Source organism: Meleagris gallopavo, chromosome 2 (assembly GCF_905368555.1).
Source record: "Meleagris gallopavo chromosome 2, MGAL_WU_HG_1.1, whole genome shotgun sequence".
NCBI lineage: Eukaryota > Metazoa > Chordata > Aves > Galliformes > Phasianidae > Meleagris > Meleagris gallopavo.
In genome coordinates, this window is record NC_139405.1 from 30,657,714 (window position 1) to 30,679,176 (window position 21,463).

Consider the following 21,463-nt stretch of genomic DNA (forward strand, 5'->3'; position numbering starts at 1 on the left):
TGCTGGGAAACTGACTGCTAAAATCTTTCATAAAGCAAATGCAAATATAGAGATTATAATATTCCTGAGGCAGGTTCATGATTTTTGGCAAAAATTACAGAGCTAAAGGTGATGGTGGTACATTTCAACTGAACTATGACAACATTCAACTGCTAGCGAGTCCAATGAATGCTGTGATTAACAATATATTCACACACTTATTTTTAAAATAGGTAGAAGTTTATCTAGTGCACTGATGCTACTGATGAAAGCTGTCTCAAATCTCAATTTTAATAGCAATCTTACTACACTAAGTCCTATTTACTTCAGAGATGGAGAAACTAGAATAAAAAGGTCAGAATAGGTATGCATTTTTTTATCCTTCTCTTTTATGTACCCACAAAACAGCAATCTACATCACAACCCAGAGAGATGCTACAAAATATTTAATGGCGTTTTTAAGATTGTACAGTGGTCTACACATATAGTGAAAAACACTGAAACCATTAAATTGCTCTTAATATGATTTGTTGCCTGGTTGATCTCATGAAGTCCTGATTCCAGTAATGTCAAGAGCAGAACTCTCATTTACTTCATTGCTGGCTGCCATTTCATCCAGGACTTTGTTAATTGTTAAATACAGCTTTGAATCTTTGAATTTAGAACCTGTAGATGCAACATGGAGCTGCCTTTAAGCAGCATTAAAATAAAAAGTAAAGATTACTCTTCATTCCCCATCCTAGCTCCCTAAACCCACATTTGCCATCCCAGAATGCAGTAAAATACAAACAAACTTAAAGAACACTGTATCCTCGACTTCAGCCTGTGATCAACACAGGGATAAAGTATACAAAAACAATCAAATTCCTTTTTCATAAAAAGAAGTCCAACTACAGCTCAATTCAGCTTGCAAGAAAGCAGCTATGAAGAATTTCTGACATACATCTGAACCAACAGTGTCTGGAAGAACTTGATCTCCTATTCCAAACCACTTTGCCTACTTTAAAAAAAAATAAAAAAAAATACTGTGACCAAAAGCCCAGACTGCATTCCAGAGGTCTAGGAATAGCTTGTTTTCCTATTTGCAGTAGGTAAATTTGAAGACTGTGAGGCATTCCTCTGGTTTTTAAGGATGTCTCCGATTTCTCCTCAAAAATTCACTTTGCTTCTTTTTCTCTGCATTTCAAGTTTTGCTTCCCCTGCATGCCTTCTTTCTGATCCTGCTCCAGTCCTTAACTCTGGCTCACAGGCCTTACTGCTGCATGTACTTTAAGATGCTAAAGTCTGTGACTTGCAGGTTTGTATAATACGCTGGCATAAGGCAAACCACATTTCACACTACCTTTTTCCCCTCCGTTGCATAAGGGATTTTTTTAAAATGTAAGATGAATACTGTCATTCCAGCAAGTCAGAACTATGAAAAGGACAGGTTATAGGGTGTTTGAAATTACAACCTTAGGGCTCAATTTAGCAGTTTCTCTTCACAATCTTTTAATTCACATGCTTTGGTACTGAAGTGTCTGCGGCATCTGTTCTTTTTCTTTTTCCTTGTTAATGACTTCAAAGAAATACATGCTTGAACTCCTAAACACATAAAACTAATTTAAATTATCTTAAGACACGCAGTGACTGCTCAGTAAGCCAGAAAACGTAGACTGTGCATCTGGAAACAACCTACTGCTTAGTGAACTACATGAACAATCAAATAAAAAAATAAATACTTTAAGTAAATAATACCACTGACACACATATGTATGAGTTAGTTAGAAGTTGCTGCAGCAGCACTGCCAGCTAGAAGCATGAAGATAGATTTTAAGAAATTTAGAAATAGATTTTAGAAATTTAGGGGTATGCGTTGGTTTTTGTTCTCTGTTGTTGTGCTTTATTTTTTTTAATAGGTGTTTATAACATACTATTTATGCTCTCATATTTCCTAGAAAAACCACCTGTGGAAAGCAAACATTTACAGAAGTTATGAAAAAATTCAGACGCGTAAGTCAAATCTACAACCACATTTGTTTAAAAATATCATTTTAACTCATCATTTAGCATTATTTAGCACCTGATATCCAAGTTCTTAAGCTTGACAACTTCCTGTCAAAAACCATGCAAATACTGCAAATAATTTCTTCTGTATGTGTGTCGAACCACAGAGAGACCAAATAGCCTTACACACACACTAGAACATACACATATAGCAAACAATCTAATGAGATGATTTGTCATGGTAGAAATAACAGCAAAATAAACCAATACCACCACAAGATCACTCTGATAAGAGCCCATATGTTGAGAACCATGAATTACAACTCATTCTGTGGTGTCAGCTGCCTTGCAAATTACACATCTTCAGCAGCCCTGCGGAACGCTGTCCACGGAACTTTTGGATACTGGCACTTGTGACAGAGCTTCTTGAGGCTTATGCTGAGCATCACATCCAAAAAGCCTGTAAGAACTCCGCAGTCCTTGATTTGACATCAAGCAGTTTAATCCTTATCTTAATAAAACAACAAAAATCTCAAAGAGCAGTGAATACAACTGCAAATCCAACGCCACTGTATGCTTCCAGGTCTCTTAGCCACTTTGAATGATGATGATGATGCAGAGCGCATACTTCCCACTTCCTGTGCTGAAACATTCTTGTAAGGTATCTCTTGACACCTTCACAGCCCTTCAGCAGTTCTCATTCCTCAGAGATGCTGGCTCCAGCAACAAATACTGTCGGTTCCTACCCCTACACATCACCAACAATAAAAAAGAACAGCTGTACAGAACTCCTGAGCTTAACAATACTTTTGTGAAAGAAGGAAAGATATAGCAGATGCTGTTCATGTCCAGTTCTTTAAATGCTACTTTGGGCTTGGTTTCTTTAACTGCCTCAGTCTTCTCTGTCAATTCATGTTTACAGCATACCAGATAATGTATGACATAACCAGAAATATGCAAACTGTCAGTTCCCTTACATGCATTCTCAGACACATGAGCGAGAAAGATACTGATTCTGTACTCCTTTCAGCTCACTAGAGAATGCAGAAGTCCTATGATCTCCCTTGGTACTTGTTGGTTAGGCTGCTTTGCATCATGAGATCAGTTCCCAGTCTGCTGGAGAAAATGGCTGCACCACCATTAGGTAAATGCCTAAATCCACCTACCAGTGGAGGTACGTCAAGTTGGACTTGGTACATCAGTCAATTTCCTTTCTGTTTCAGCCAGCAGATTTCTCCTGTGACACAATGGACAGCCTTGGTTCAAAAGGCTTACTATATCTAGATGTATATATATATATAGATGTGTGTGTTAGCTTTACATATGTTTGCTCCCACCCCCCACCAATATTTGTAACATACATACACAACAACAAGCACAACACTATGAAGAAATATCAAGTTCAACTTCAAAGAAGAAAAACATTTGAAAGCTTAACCTTGAAAGATCCACATCTTTTGCCACAGAGCTTAGAGAAGAAACTAATCTTACAAAAGAGACACACAGATCAGCAAGATTGTAAACAGGGAGAATAGCTTTATTTCAAACAGTGCCTCTGATTACAGGAAACATTACTCTCAATCACTCTTCCTTTTTTCTCATGCTGGGATAGAGCCACCATGTGATAGACCGCATCAGCTGAATCCTTTCATAATACTGGTATGTCTGGCTTCCCCAGCCCGCACCTCTCATATCTGTGTCCAAAAAGCATTATCACTGGGAAGCAGATGAGAAAGAATGGACTTGGATTTTCTTTCTCTCTGCTCTCGACTTCCTTGAAGGCACAGCTTAATAGTTTCATCAGACCAAATTTGTAACATGAAGGATGATCGTCACTGGCCTTACAAATGAGAGTATCAACCCTAGAAATTTTACATATCCTGTCTGTGCATATAAACCAGGGAAAGGGGTAGGGAGGTGGTCAAATTCAAATTGAGACTATGAAGTTGTGAAGTTCAATACTTTTTTTTTGTTGTTCCTTTCTCATTTGTATTTCTGAAAGAAGGTCTGTATCTGAGAGAACAAGTTCTGAGAAAGGAGATGAAAACCACAGCACCCATAAGACAGTAAAATCACAGTGTGGGTTCTTCTCTGTTAAAGTTCTCAATCATTTTGGAGCCCTGAAGAGAAGATTTTGGGAGTGTCAGTTCATGAAAGACTCAACATGAGCTAACAGTGACCAGAAGGCCAACAACATCCTGGGTTGCACCAAGAGAAGTGTGACCAGCAGGATGAGGGAAGTGATTCTGCCTCTCTACTCTGCTTTCATGAGACCCCACATGGAGTACCACGTCCAGTTCTGGGGCCACCAACACAAGGATGACATGGAACTGTTGGAGCAGGTCCAGAGGAGGGCCATAAAGATGATCAGAGGGCTGGAGCACCTCCCCAGCAGGGACAGGCTGGTAGAGTCGAAGCTCTTCAGTCTGGAGAAGAGAAGGCTCGGAGTTTTCCAATACCCAAAGGGGACTTACAAGAAAGCTGACTCTTCATAAGGGCATGTAGGGACAGGCCATGGGGAAATGGTTTTAAACTGGAAGAAGGTAGATTTAAACTAGATACTAAGAAATTCTTTACTGTGAGGGTGATGAGACACTGGATCAGGTTGGCATCCACCTCACTGGCCCCCTTCCTGGAGATGTTCTCAAGGCCAGGCTGGATTGGACTGTGAGAAACCTAGCATAGAGGAAGATGTCCCTGCTTACAGCACGGAGTTGAAACTACATGATCCTAAACTCCATTTGAACTCAAACCATTCTATGATTCTATGACTTCATCACCATGTCACCTGCTATTGTATAATGGCTTATTTTTCACACCTAAGAATCTACACATACTGAAATAACTTCCATGCAAAGTTCTTGAAGAGTAACTTCCTTACATTTTCCATTTCTGATGGAGCAGAAGGCACTTAGCACTTATTTGAGAACAAATATTACTAAGTATCTTCCAAACAAGACTAAAGACAAAATCCACCAGCACCTGAAAAACCTGTTCAGTTTCAGAAGCACAAGGTACCCAGCAATTTCTAGCAATAAAATTAAAATGAATCAGCTGGATCTTGAAAATGTTTGGATTCTTAGAAAAGACCTTTAAGTTTTCTTGCATTCTCTTCTGCATCTTACTGTGGCCCATAGTTCTCACCCCTACTGTATATTGTATGAGTCTCTGTAGTGTAGATCCAGTATTTCATTCTTAATTTTTAAAGATAATGAAAAGAAAAAATATTTCCGACTTATCACTTGATTTCACAAGTGTAATTTCTATGGACTAAGACTCTCTGTAGGAAACTAACATTTTTTTTGTCAGTTTGCCTGCAAAGTCTGAGGATTTTATTTTGCTTAAGTAAGTGACCTAAATCAATAGAGAAAATTATAACAAATAGACTGTACAACACTTGCGTGTGACTTAAACTGTGCAAGGCAGGCGAGTGTATTGCTCCCTGTCCTCTTCCCAGAATGCAGGAGAAGTGAGAAGGAACAGAAAAGCTGGAAGCTGACACTAGGAGTAACAGAGGATCATACATGCATACATCTCTATTATAAAATTCAACTCTGCGTAATAAGCTTGGTAATTAAGATGATATATTTTCAGAAGAGCATCATGGTAGTACACAGCACTACTGAACGTGAAACTAATAATCTGAGGTACATACCACAGTAAAGACCATAACTATAACCAGCTGCATGTGTTTAAAGGTACAACTGAATTTTCTGACAGCTTGGACTAAGTATGCTCAAAAGCTCTAAAGAAAGCATTATCATTTTAAGAAGCTGAAGATTTAAAAATACATGCGTAGTATTTTCTATACAGTTAGAAAAGTTTTCAAAAGCTTTCAGAAAGCTGTATTATGTTCTGTGTAATCAGAACATGAAGTACTTCCGATATGAGTCACTCATATTTTAGAACTTCATAAATATTATCAAGAGACGCAAGCTTAGCAAAGCCACACCAAGTTCAATATCTCAGGCAACTTGACAACTATTAAGCAGAGACCTACAATCTACCCCTCTCAGCATGTGAAAGGAACTCTGACTTTGAATCTTTCTTGTGGGAAAAGAGACATTTCACACACATTCCCGCAGAATTTTCTACCTACAACAGTGTAGCCAAATACTGAATAGAAAAGCTGGCAATTACCACACTTTCTTTATTACCAGTTTGGTCTCATTCTTTCAGACCAGATAGTTCCCCCCATTTTGTTTTATTTTTTAAAAACAAGAAAATAACAGACTATTCAATTATTTTTTAAAATGCTGTAATCTAAGTAAAATGGTCTTAAGAGGTGCATTGTCTACAGTGCCATCTAACAAACTGAAAATCATGGCTACTGAACTCTGTATCTCTAAGCCCAAGTTCCTAACTCTTAGAGCATTCTGGACACACTTTGTAACATTTGCTGAGAAGAATTCATCAGCTTAAGAGACTCAAACCGAAATTTGGCACACCTGGTCTTGTTTCAAGAAGGAAGCTGTCTTTTGCCAAACTTAAGGAGGAGTAGATTTTAGCATTTCCACGTTGGAACAGAAAGATTATTTTCATGATTGCATAGCTTAAACACCACCACCACACAACAGCTTTATGTTTTAAGACTTCAACATGTCTTAATAAGGACAAATATTTTGCCCATATAAATAAAATTGAATTAGTTGAAAATGTTGCAGAGCGCACATGAAGTATGACATTCTCAAGAAGGGAGCACAGCCAATGAAAGCAAAGAACACTCATTTTAAAATTGAGACTCACCAGCTAGTTTCCATAGCTACTTTTTAAACAATTGTAAGCTCAATCATTTCTTAGAACAACCTTGTTTACTATGAATAACTTTAAAATGGCTGTTCTAAGAAAAAGGTATTTGAAACCATTTACAAGCAAGCAAAACAACTAACAGTGGCTGCAATTCTGAATTTTAAAACACAGAAAAGGGAGAGTATTATCTGCTCTTTGTTTGCATTAAAGATTTACCTTTTTCAGAATACTACTATAGAGTAAACCTCCAATGAAGATTCCAGCCTTGTCATGCAAAATGCTTCAGAAATATACAGCATGGCAGAAATTACAGTGCAAGGATCAAACAGGCCAAATATACGAAGAAATTGTGTCAAAGACGAAGAGCTCCAGGAGCGAGGAACAGACTTCCCAAAGAGAAAGTGAAGATGAGCAATAGTTAATCACCAAGTTTCTCTAAGGTCATTTATTTACCTTTAATGACAACACAGTACAAGTAAATATCAGTTAAGTAGATAGCAGCAGTATCACTTAATCCTGGGAAGAATAAACTATGCATCTTGTAGAAAAAGCACGTGCAGCTCACATTACAGAAAAAAGGATAAGACATCAGCATCCTCACAGAGCAATTTAGGTGTTGTGAAGGTCAAATGAACTGTAGGCTTGTTTGTACCTACCAGGCCTAGCTTATATCTTTATCCTTGGATAAACTTAAAACACTTGCTACAGAAGGTAGAGAATATTTATACGTATTCCAGCAAAGAATGCAGTAGGTTGAAGATTTTCTCCTTTTGCTACAAAACACGCAAACATTGCAGGGAAAACTGCATTTGCAACAGTGAGTCCAGACTTCTCCACTCTCTTGGATGGAAGGTTCCACATGCAGCTCCTTATTAGAATTATTCAAAGCAATCTACTACCACAGCACTCGAGAAGAAACAGCAGTGTTCAAAGCAGTTCTCCACAAGTGTTAGTAACTGCCTGACAGCAAAACGTAAGGAAGACTATGGAAAACTGCATACATGCCCTTCCTTTAAGATCCTGTTAACCTAAGCAGCTAGAAGGAAAACCTGCTCCCCAGTAGAATGGAAAGCCAGCTACAGAAATACCTTGAATAATGTGCATCTCCATTCTCCAGAGGGAATTTGAAAAAGGAGTGAAATGCCCAAACAGACTAGCTGTTACGTGAGGAAGAACCAACAGACTGCTCTGGAATCAACCCTTGCAGGGTTGCTGCATACAGAATTAGGTGTTCATCCTCTTTTCTCCCTTAATAATAGTAAAATTTGGCAGTGAATGGGAAGAAGTCACCAATTTAAGCACCTTGTTTTCCTTTTACCACCTCATCTTCAGTCTCTATCACCTGAATCTCCATTGGAGATGTTCTCAGTGTACAGCTGAGAATTACACCTCTTTCTAATCCAACCTGGAGAAACAGATCAAAAGACAATCCTATTTATGGATTTTCTGGATTTCTAAACCATCCATAAAAGACCCACCAAAACATAGATTAGTCCTCCACGTTGCAGCAGAAGGAAAATACTTCAGTATGCAAAACATTCCCTGCAGTGAAAAGCCTCTGAAACACTGGAAAAGGAGAGATGAGTGGCTGATTTCTTGTTAAGGACTTGCATGTGTGCAACAGCTGAAATTCCCAAACAGGCATTATATAATAACAACAACAACAACAACAAAAAAAGCTGTTCAAAGCAATAAAGAGGTACAGCCAGGACTGGGGCAAACAGCAGTTTTTCTCTACTTTAGATCTTCAAGGTTCTAGTGCAGGAAGCAAGAGACACCAGGGCTTTTGATACAGATCGCTACTTATGTATAAGGCCTGCACAGTAATTAAGTTGCCAAAAGCATCCAATTTAGAGTCATCCTCATCCACCACGCAGAATTCAGAATAGAATCCATATCAGAAATCATTCAGATCATTCTTCAATGTACAGGCTTTATATCCAATAATTACTTTTCCCAAAAGTCTAGACAAGCTATAAAACATTTAAATGGTCTTAAAAAAAAAAAAAGCTCTCCCAGTGCAAAGTTCATACAGAGAAATGTATGTAATTTAACTTTATACTCCCCGGTATTGTCAATCCCTAAAAGCACTTAAAGCTAAAAGGGATTCTGGAATCAGATACTCTTGTCCAGTGGTCAGTGAAGATGATTATGGAAACAGCAAATGAAAATGTATTTGTTTCAAACTCTAACGTTTGAAACCTCTTGCTAGCAACAATGCAAAACAAGGAGCCAGAGAGGTAGATGGTTTCAGTGCATGGCTCAGAAAGCGGTGTAAGCACAATGCACATCTGCAAAAAACTGGAATGGAGAAACTCCATTTAAAACATAAGTTGATGGCACTTAAAAATTCTACTGTGATATTCCTAAGTAAAAGACTGGGAAAGAAAGTGTACATCTCTGAACAACATAGTCACTATTAGCAAAGACAGCATACTCAAAAGAAAGCAGAAGTTAGTAACGGTAAGAAGCATCCAGAACAAACAATATGTTGTTCAAACAGGTATAGAGCAGGTAATCAAATTGTAGTATTTCATGCAGAAGCATGAGTGCATACAAGTTCAAGAAAGAGGGTGGAGAAAGACTGACTAGTTTTATACAGGCATGTTAGGAAGGAAGCATTCCTATCATAGGAAAGGCAAACAAATAGGCAGATCAGAAAAAAAGAAGTGGAAGCTGGAAGAGTGATGCTACTTATTAAAGAGAAGCTTCTCAAATTAGATCAGCAAATCAGACAAATCACTAACAGCATTCTTGCAGACTTCAATTTTCATTAGAGGAAACAGTATTAAGACTGTATTACCAGCTCCTTAAGACAGCAGCAGTGACCATATCTCTGAAGCCACAAAGTAGCTATAATACTAAGAAATTTCAGTTAACTCCAAACAAAAACACAAGAGTAAGGCAATTTTGTTTGTTTGCTTTTACACAGTTAACATCTTCACAGATCAGCCAGGCAGGAACTCAGAAGAAAACAGAATCTTGGTTTGACCTAACTTGTGTATAGAATCCAACTAAAATGTTACCATTGAAGAGATGCTGCAAGACCGAACAAAACTAGCCTTGAGTTAGCATTCTTAAAGAGGGCATAGAAGTCAGAAGACTCACTACAGCAATTAAGAGTTTCAAAGATGATAAATGAAAAAAAAAAAAAAAAAAAAAAAAAAAAAAAAAAAAAGCTAGTTAAAAAAAAAGTCAAAGAAGCCAAAAGCCTGCCCAGAGGTCCTTAGACCCAGGAAGCCATGTATGAAGTGATCATGCAGAGAAGGTCAGAGAAGAAAATCTCAGTTAATTCTTCTCATCTGCGTCCAACATGAAAAAGATGAGAAAGGTCCATATGCTTCCCCCTGTGATGGACTCTCATGATGCAATTCAAATTGTAGCATAGATAAAAGTTAGGGAACAGTCAGTTAATACCAATACATGATTGGTAGAATCTTGTTTAACTTCTATAAGTTGCATGTGAAAACTACCTACTACGTAATAGTGTGTGTATATACACATACACACAGATCTATACATATACATATGTACTACAAGGCAATTTTCAACCATTATATTAAAAAAAATAATTACATCAAACAGCGCTTTATTTTCCTTATTATTGATGTGGGACATGTTTTTAATTCCATTTGTTACAATCTATGCACAGTGCCTGGAGAAGTGAATCAAACACAGTGAGCTCTTTGGAACTGATATGAGTCTTGACTCAAGCTGTTTTCTCTCTCATTGTCATGATGACTGTGTTGGCTTCCCAACTTAGTTAAGGCATGGCTGAATGATAAGGAAGGTTCTGGATGACTCCCCTTAATATATTTGCTTGATCCTCCCATTCAGCTGAAGATGATATTCTCTGTATTTTGGGCACCTCAGTACAGAAAGGACATTGAGGTGCTGGAGCAGATCCAAAGAAGGGCAACAAGGCTGGTGAAGAGTTTGGAGAATATGCCCTCCAAGGAGCAACTAAAGGCACTGGGACTGTTTAGTCGGGAAAAGGAGACTGAGGGGAAACCTTATTGCTCTCTTCCAATATCTGAAAGGTGCTTACAGCAAGCGTGGGGTTGGTCTCTTCTCACTGGTGACAAGATAAGGGGAAATGGCCTCAAATTGTGCCAAGGGAGGTTTTGGTTGGATATCAGGAAAAACTTCTTTACTGAAAGCGTTGTTATGTACTGGCTCCCCACGGAGGTGTTCGAGTCACCATTCCTGAATGCATTTAAAAACCATTTGGATGTGCTCAGGGACATGATTTAGCAAGGGTTGTTTGAGTTAGGACAGTATGGTTAGGTTGCGGTTGGACTTGATGATCTTTAAGTTCTTTTCCAACCTGAGCAGTTCTATGATTCTATGCTATTAGTATAGGAAATTGCACAGGAGTGAAGTGCAACAACATTCACACATTATTACTCCAGCACTGATCAGTCATTTCTTGCACTAAAGTTCTCCTCAGGCAAATGGTGCTATGAAGGCAGATAAAGACATAAACCAACCAGCTGTTGCAAACACACAGATTAACCTCCTGCCACAGATAAGCCTCCAGCTTAAGTTTTAGCTGTCTTGGGATTGAAGTTGCTCCCTATAATGCAAGCCACTGAATCAAAATGATTTTATCTGTCTGAGAAGCCTTTTTCTCTTAATTGCACTAATGAAAATGAAATGTCTTCAAACATCTATAAGACCTTCACTTTGCTAAATCATAGTTCTAGTATGGATAAAACAAGATGTTCCCACAGTTAGGCAGTGTCATCTCAAGAACTGTAATAATCCAAACTGTGTAACTGTACAACTGATCCTCACGATGGTGATAATTTATCCTTTCAAAATTACTTCCAATATTTTGGAAGTATGTTTGCTTTATGGATACTGGTTGAAATCTTTCTGGCCACAAGCTTGCTTGTACCAAAAGCGTAGCAGATTCTTTTTGATGAACCACAGCTAGAAAACATGCCACATGAAGTACACTACCCACCAGAAAAACAAAGATAATCTGGAAGGACCATTGAAAAGATAAAGGCGTGACCAAATTCACAAACGTTCAGATATAAAGAGTCTTAGAAACGAGTTGAACAAGACACTGGGCTTTGTCAACCACAACACAAAAGGCTTCCCTCAAGACAGTTTGCCATCATCAGCTGCACACTTCTCATACCGAGTCCAATGAACCTATCAGATGGCCAGCCTATTTTGTAACAAAGTTGATTTTGTCTGCCTTTCACACAATACCTAGTAAGGCCGGGGTTCAATACTCCACTTAGACCCAAGTCTGTTACAATCTCAGTAACAGCAAGAATATTCAGTCCAACAGAGTTAACTACAAACTATGGTTTAGATTGCAGACAGAATCTGCTTCACTGAGTAAGCTAAACAAAAGACTCTGTGTTTGTGCTCCAGTTGTTAGAAAGCTAAAGAATAGGCCTCAGAGAGAAAGGCCGAAGATCACAATAAAAACTTGCAGAGTTGCCTTTATAAACATTCCAACTCTGCATGGCCAAGAGTATTAAAATGTGCGCCAGCACAGTTCCAGAAGGACACCAGGACTAAGACTGATATCACTGTCATCACAAAATCATCTCCATGAACAGAAATGATTTCAGCCCTGATGGAGACCAGCTATTTCAACTAAACAGTGACTTCAGCTCCTTCAGCCCAATGACTACATTCCCCTAGAATGATGAATGGAGGTGCTCTTGAGGGGTGACTCAGTGCCTGGCAATGGAAAGAGATGAGTAACTACCTTTGAACCAGTTCTTGTTCTAGCACACATACATCAATAGCACTGCCAAAGACTACAGAAACGAAAAAAGCTGCAGTATCAGAATGGTCTCAAAAGACTTGGGTTTCAATTCTGGTTGATGCCAAGGATCCTTCATGTGTGCCCAGTGTTGCTGCAGCAATTAAGTCAACCATGCCTTCAAATTACAGCTGAACCACTTTTTAGGCCCAAACCGCTTCTGATCTTCATCAGAGACAGTGTGAGGATACGAAGCCTTACATTGAAAATATAAACTCATGGAGCTGCTATTTACATAAGGAGCCCCCTGTGCAGAAACCTCTGACAAAAAAAAAAAAAAACACTGTAAATCACTGTTTTGTAATTTCTAGGATGACATAATTATATAATCATCTATATTTTTATGTTTGCGTTTGGGAATCAAAAAGATTCAGAGCTAATTATTCTCAAAAAAAGTTATTATAAACTATGTGTGTGGGAAAGAGAGACAGAAGAAAATGAGAGGGGTGCCACCATTTTTTAAATTTACTCCAGAACAAAATTGAAAAAACAAACATATATAGAGCAAAGCAATAAGAACCCCAACCTATCTACTGTGGGAAAACTCAGAAAAAAATACCTTTGTTCTAGAAAACAGGAGAGAATATCTAAGCTGGACAATAGCTGAGAGGAACTGCACAGGAAAAGATGTGTTGGGCCCCCTGTATCTTTGATACAAATGCGCAGCTGGCTGCTAATCCATACAATATCAGGTGATGAGTTCAAGGCAAGAAGCCTAAACAGAAATGAGGCATCAATGGCAACCCACAACAAAGTACAAGCATTGATCACTTTCTCCTCTACATACCCACAGCTTTAGCTGTGCACTTCGCTGTTGCTTTACTACCCCCAAGCCCAACACACTTGGAACAGGCTAAGTTTTTGCAAGGACAGCAATCTCAGGCTAGCAATTCATGAGGTAGGCATTAAACATACCAGGAGAAACTGAACATCAGTAACTTTTCTTCTTAGCCACTAGCTACAGAACTAGAAGCCTAAGTGTCACTGAGAAAATGTTTTGAAAGGGACACGGTGTTGAATACAGCACCTTATATCTGTAGCATGCTACACAGAAGTTGTACAGGAGAAGCACAGAGATCAAATAACATGGGGTTGACTGTGACTGCAACTCATTTGCTTTTAATTTTTATATTAGTAATCTTTCTGCTGAAGCCATAAGAGAATACAATAGAGCTCACGTATTGATTTGTATTCATCTGCCATTTGAAGAAAGAAGGCTTCACTTCAGCATTCAATAGAAAGACAATTACACACAATGAACATAGATGCTTCAAAGAATCTGTTGCCAATAAATGACATATTCCAGGGAATTCAAACCACTCTTCTCAAAATTCTGGCATTGTGCAACATGAAAATAAAACCTAAGTAGAAGGAAAAGCAAAGCTTGCCATCTACTGCCCAATGACATTATATGTACTAGTATTGTCTAGCCTTCCTTTCAAGACTTATGCTTTTGAAATTCATTTCCCTAACACAGTATGTACAGAATTGTGTCTTCAGCAGTCTTTTTAATGAGAGAAAACACAAAGCAACCACAAACAGTATTTTCTTTAAACTGTTTTTAAACAACTTACGAAATGCTCAAAAAGTTTGGGTGCTATGGTAAAAGATGCTCCAAACTGGAAAAAAAAAAACAAAAACTTTTAATATCACCAAGTGGTGTTATTGGCCCTACAAGATAACTTGGAAAAAAATTAGCTAGAGGGGAATACAGACAGTATTTACTGCAGACTCCTCTAGTAGAATACTGGCTGGTAAAATGCTTCAACTTATGTCTGAACAGTAATAGATGATCTTGTTTTCTCCACTGTCATGTTCTTCAGAATCTACATTCGTGTCTTCAATAGAAATAAAAAAAAAAATCTGTCTCTTGCCATATACTGATAAGCAGTAACATTTCAAAATTCAAGTTAAGGTGACACAAGTAATAAACCTTCCTAGTAGTGGTTACATTAGCAACTGATTACACACTGAATCCAGCAGTTTTAGATTCCTGTTTAGATTCCATTTTTATTTAGATTCCATTTAGATTCCTGTTTTAGATTCCATTGTACAAGGATGTACATATCATAGAAAACATTCGTGAAGTTTAGTCAAAGTAGACACTGCTTTTCAGTAGGGATATCTGCCTCACAGTGAATAAAAAACTTTTCAGACTATAGCAGTGAAGAAGCAAATGAGTTTACTAGAGATGAAGCATGTCTCTCTTGGGGATCCTAAACCATGAGGCAAGCAAGCTATTCATAGATGAGAAATCAATGAGGCATTTGTAATTAATCAGACAGGCTCAATCCTGAAAATATGTCTGTCTTTGTCTGAGGTCAGCCCACATCATTCTCTGAATGAAAACACTTTAACTACCTAGTTATCTGCTACAAGAGTAAAATGGCAAGATCAGTAAAGCTCCTGGAGAGGGGCTTCTTATGTCTTTGCTATCTATTTAATAAGGTTATTAAAAATGAACTCTCAATATAAGCTATGTTTAAACAATACCAAGTTATACTAATATCCAAAACAAAAAATAAAACAAAATGAGGTGATACCTGCAGTTAATTTTTAAAGGGCTAAAGATCAAATAACAAGCAAGATTTCTGATAGTAAGAACAAAGTGCTTTCCCAAAGTTCAAAATACCACTGACTCACTGATTACTTTAACACATACACAAAAAATCCACCAAAAAAACCCACATTTTTCTAAAGACAGAATACTGTCAAATAGTTTTTCTATAGTTCAGATCAGTAAGAAACCTTATCCTTAATTTGTGTTTTTTTTTTTTTCCTTTGGAAATTACAGATATATTTTAACAATGGCCATTAGTTTTGTGAATCACTCTCCTGAGAACTTGTCCCACAGGTGCATATAGGGACAATAAAAGTGACATGAAAAGGATTCCCATTAGCTTAATCAATCACATGTGCTCCACGAAAAGCTACTTCAAATACTGTTTTTAGTTCACCCATGTCTTCAATCACCGTTCTTGCACAGCATCTTAAGGAACAAACTTTTCACTCCTTTTAGTGAGTAAAATTTATCAGTCAAGTATAAGATGATGAATTGTTGTTTGGATCACAAACAGTTGTTAATAGAGCAATTCTTTAAAAGCAAATATTCTGAATACTTGAAGACTTCCTAGTACATTTCAAAAGCTTTATGCCAACTCAAATTGTAAACAAGTAAGCGTTTCAAACAAGTAAATACCTCTTACTGGAACAGAAAACATGCTGCCACCTACCCATGAAAACTCACGCATCTTCAAGCTCCCAACAAGCTACATGAAAGAAGCTCTGAATATATAAAAACCTCCAACAATTTTAGAGACTATTAAATATTAAATGACAAATTGTTTGCCAACGTCTCCTGAAATACTTTCTTGACAAATGGAAAAAAAAAATTAATAGCAAAATTTAAGTGGAAAAGCCACACTAGAAGATCGCATACCAACCAGTTCACAACAATAAATTAACACTGAATACTACTCATTAAATCCATTTGCTACGCATCCTCATGACCAGTATCATGGTTTTTGAACTAGAAGAAAAACTGAGAAGCACTATTGTTTGGAAAAGTGGCTTACATTCCTCTTCTCAACTGAATTGAAAGCAGTGGTTTAGTTTTAGAAGTAACTCACTTCCCTGAAAAGCAGTAGCAATTATTTCTATATAGATGGAACATGCCTATGCCACTTGTGTTTTGCAGTTAATAATATACATTAGTGAGAACATATTACAGTACCACTCAAAAGAAAGTAACTCAACAACAAGTTAATTTAAAAGTTAAGTCTACCTTATGTGGAATGTGGTCCATTTGATGAGACTACTGGAAGAAAGAGCACAATGACACTCTCAAAAGCAATATGCCTTTACAGAGCAGCTTGAATAAGTAGAATACATGTGATTTTCAAGTCCATTAAGAAGAAAATGGTTCAGAATACCTCCAAGGGTACACTCCACTTCTTTGGAGCAGTTCTCTCACATAAAGCACTGTGCAAAGATACCTTAGAAGTCATGCCAGATAGCTCATGACAGAAACTGAATTTTCCTGATTCTCCATGGAGCCACCTAGTGTTAGTGAAACCCTAACAAGTAAACAGCGAGGTCATTACATTTTAGAAAGTACTAAAGGGATGCAGCCATCAGCTTAACACCGAAAAACAGAGCACAAGTCTTCCATCTCTCTGTGACACAAATAGTGGGCTCAAGAACTGATAGACAGACCTCTTGCCTGATCACTGGATTCAAGTTTTAACATCTGAGAAGTAACACTTCACTAATGTTGCAAAGCACACGTGCTGATCTGAGCTCACAGATTTAGATATTCTTTTCTTATACTAAATCAAATAGAGCACTGGGCTATAGGAGTACAGAAACTAGCAGCCCATGACAAAGGCTTTGAAGACTAAGTTAATTTTTCTATGACTGTACCTAAAAACGTATAGTCATGGCACTTGGATTTGTTCAGGACCTTCTGTACAGTCAGACATACATTCGTAAATGAACATATTGAAACCTGAATTGCACCAAGGAAAAGCAGCTTTAAGAACACCAATGCAGAATTATCTTGCCCAGAAGAAAAAAAAACTGATTTTCAAAAGATATCACATCATCACTAGAATTACAGTTCAATCCTTTCCATAAGGCATGGCATCTTCTCCTGAAGAAAGAAGGCAAGGGTAACATGAATTCTTGGCTTTGAAAGAACACAGTATTACAGAGAGTAAATAAAACTGAACTACAGATTTTAGAATATAAGCAGCCAAAACAGGACATTCTAGTTTTAGCTTAAAGTTGTTTTGTTTTTTTTTGGTTGCTTGGGTTTTGTCTGACTTCTATGATGAGACACCTAGCTCAGTGCCTGAAAGTGTGACTAATTTTTATAAGCCAGACTTTAGTAAGACCTTTGACAGTCTCCTGTTGCTCCCCTGTGGAAAAATTGGTTACATATGGGTAAAATGGATTATAAAGTAGGAGAAAAAGCTGCCAATACTTTCCGACTGAAAAGACACTAATCAATCATATAAAACCCAATAGGCAGGAGGTGAAGTGAGTAACTAGCTATTTTCCTTAGATATCGATACTGGGACCGGTATTGTTCAACATCTTTATTAATGACCTATACAAGAGGGAAAAAACACAGCCTCAGCAACTATGCGCACAATTTCAATCTGTAGAAAACAGCTGTTGAACCAGAGGGCTGAGGGATTTTGACAGGTTCACAAGTTCAAAGGCACACAAAGTCCTGAGATGTAACAACCCTAGGCAAAAGTTCAGATTTGGAGGTGAAACTGCTGGAAAGCAGCCTTGGAGAAAAGGATTCAGGGTCTTGGTGGACAAGTTGAACACACGTGGGCAGCACGCCCCCATAGCAAAGAACACCAATCATATGTATTGGACTGCATTAGCAACAGCACAGCCAGCAGGTCAAAAGAATATTATTCACCTCTATTTGGCACTTGCAAGACTGCATCACAAGTACTACATTCAGTTTGGGGCTTTCCAAATCAAGAAAGATACTGACACAGTGGAATTAGTCCACCAGAACTGCCAAGAACTGGAGCACAGATTGCATGAGAAGGGAGAACTGCGCTTGTGCAGCTCAAGGGGAAGATGTTACTATTTACAACTCTTGAGAACTCATAGAGAAGACAGAGCCAGACTTTAGAGATGGGCACAAAACCACAAAGTGTAACAACCATGATGTGCAACAATAAAAATTTCAACTAGATAAAGAGATTTCTTCAGTCGTGGCATTTTTATTTATTTTAACCCACCTGTGGAAGGCCAAACACTGTAGTAGGAGCCCAGAGATACTATAAAATCTCCAGCCTTGAAACCCTGCAACTACTCAAAGCTCAACAATGCAAACCTGCTTTAAGCATAAGGTTGGATCCAGAGATTACTTCCAACCTGAATACATCTGTACTTCTAAACTAGACACTACTCCAAAGTCCCATGCCGTCCCTTAAAACATAAAAAGTTTCTTTGTAAAAAGGGTCTTTTCAGACAGTAGTTCAATCTCTTGTCAAAACAAGATTCAATAAAGTATTTTCAAGCATACCTTGCAGTCAAGTTTAAGAGCAGAGCTCTTTCCAATAGAAAGTTTCACTTAGTCTGTACTGCTTTAATATCTTTAGTACAAGAAACAGTCCTAACAGTGATGTAGATTGATGTCCTCTAGAATTAATTACTCTTGCCAGCTGTTAACCTTAAAAAAAAAAGTATTTTTTTGAAATCTTCACCTGGTCATCAATCTTGTAAACCAATGTTAAAACCCTACTGTTTAAAAAAATACATACAGACAAAGATACAAAAACAACTCTAATACAACAGGACAGGAAATGGAATAGGTAAAAGAGCTGCTCTTACATTTGGCAGTAAACCCCAGCCAAGAGAGTTTGTACAATGCAAAGTCAACAGCATCTAGATTTATCTACATGAAACCATAACTTATGAACAGACTATAAAAAGAATACATTTTTCTGTTTCAAGCCCTCCATTGATGATTTCGGTAAGGTTACAACAGTACGCCCAACTCTTCTCTCAGGTTTGCTTATTAATCTAAGTTCATACTGACCTCACACTTGTCTTTTATTCAGCTATTAAGAACTGAGGAACTATTGGAAAACACATTACTTTCTTGAGCAGAGGGGGAAAAAACAACTTTAATACACAGTTTGTAAAAATACAAACTTTAATACATCGATCAGATTCACTAAGATGATCAAATGGTGTGCTTGTCTGTAATAGCATGAAAATAATTCCAGTATTACAAATTTGGAGGGGAGCTTTCAGAGAGTGTTTCTAGATGCATCAGACACACTGATAATCCCAATTTTGTCACCTAAAGGCTGCACACATCTACCTCTCCTTTGATGACCTTTGTCCAGTGCAAGAGCCAACTTTCAAACTTTCACTATCACTTCACAATCCCATTAACAATTCTCTCTTCAAAGAGGCTGCTATTGGCTGAAGGAACACTGAGACACTTCAGTATATAACTGAGTTTAATGCTAGTGAGTATTTTGAAAACCATAATGGAAAGCTTAAGAAAAAAAATAAAAAAGCTCCTCTCCCCCTCCTTCCCCCATCCATGATTTTTTGCTCCCACAGCTGGTAAATGCAGAAAATCAAACAGTTGGGGCTATGCTGCTGCCAACATGTGAGAGCATGAGAAGTGAAGGGGACACTCAGAGTTACTCGAGAGCTATCACAGCAATTCAGGACCACAAAGCACATCTGTTACTGAGATCAGAATTACCAACAGGTTTCAATAAAAAGCAGATTTTTGTTTCCAAGACACCATTTGTTTTCAATTACAGCCATCCACGTCTTCTGCTAACATTCTTCAAAGATGAGACCCTGTACCTGATAACATCCATCCCCAGCCCAGGGCTATGGCAGTGCCTGTGTGTTCTAAATCCAAGATATTCCAGGAAATTAATCTCTCTCCAGGTTTCCTTCTGTTCAGCACCCTGTTCTTCAAAAAGAGATCTCTAAGAAGAAATGTGAACTTCCTATTTCCCTAACTATCAATGCTACTGTAATCCTATGAAAACTCATTAAAACGTATCTTGATGAGGTGTTAGAAAAGCTGCATTGAAAAACAAAAATTGATAGGGAACGGCAAAACAGAAGTGCTGTAGAGACTAGTCTACAGTAGGAGCTTATTTTGGTGTTCCAGATTGGGTTCTGCTCTGGCTCTCACCAGTCCTTGACAACTCAGCATAGCAGCAGTGTTTACATTATCATTATCAACAGCATCCACAGCCAATAGTCCTACTCCTGCCATAGCCTTTCATAGGTTTTTAAGAATAGCTTTTTCCTGTTCCTACTCAAAAAGATTTGAGCGGCATACAGAACAGACAAAAATCACAAGATATTCAAAGGAGGAACTGAAGTATGAATTAGACTATTTGCTCTACCCTAATGGTAGAGATCTGACCTCAGTCCTCTTTCAGCCCTGTAAATTGCCCTATTAGTCTACATAAGATCTACTGCTAGCACTGATTTCAACAATTACATCTAAACATGCACCTTCTTGTCTCATGTGACTGGTTTGTCAAACAGCTCATTTCCTCCCTGTCTCCTGCTAGGGTTATAAGCCGGATTTCTCAGAAAAACTGAGTCTTCAGAGTTATTTCTCCCACTCCACTATTAAACTGCATGAAAATGATTCATCTTCATGTCATTTCAAAAACTAATACTCCCATTTACCTTAAAGTCTCTCTAAATCTAGGAGAAAATCCTTAGGTTAAACTTCATATTAACAAAGTTCACATGGGTTAGCACTGCTTGTGGAAGTGTACAGAGGCTCTTTGGATAACAGATAATGGTTTCTTGAGTCCAGAGTCAGTTCCTTTGCATTTGTAACATTGTCCCATGCAAGCAGGAACAGAGATTTTGGTGAAGCATGACACTTTGCAGCATGCAAGGGCAAACGTTCTCTAGAAAAACTGAGAGTCATAGCCTGGTGATCTACACAAGCAAAGACAAATACAAAGTTTGTTATCTCCTTTCTACATATGAGAAGAATGCTTTATCCCTGAACTCAGAATTTCCAGCAATAATGGCAGATAAGTCTTCACTGGAAATATCCATGAGCTTCTCCTGTGCATCATTTCAGACTGTGTGGAAAAGGACAGATTTTTTTTTCAGGAAAGAGGAAACAGTATTTTTCTTTTAATTGAAGTACATTTTACTACCAAATTTGGACAACTTGCCTTTCTCACAACAGAAGGAAGAGATCCTTCAGAATACTATGCAGAAGGAAGAAGAGGGAGGAAGGCACACAGGACTAAGTACTGATAAGAAAAGAATTGCCTGGCTTTTTTGAAATGATTTGCTACAGAGAGCTTTGTGGAGCAAAGCAAAGAAGCCAGGTGCTGAGGATTAGTAGGTCTGTACGAAAGGGAGCAGTGAAAAGTCTGATGATTTTAGTGGTAATATCCCCTTCATATTAGT

The 21,463-nt window shown here is 37.9% G+C and overlaps 1 protein-coding gene across 1 annotated transcript in view; it reads right to left on the reverse strand.

Annotated features, from left to right (window-relative positions):
- Positions 1–21,463, reverse strand: part of LTBP1 (latent transforming growth factor beta binding protein 1) — a 183,653-nt gene that overhangs the window by 144,515 nt on the left and 17,675 nt on the right.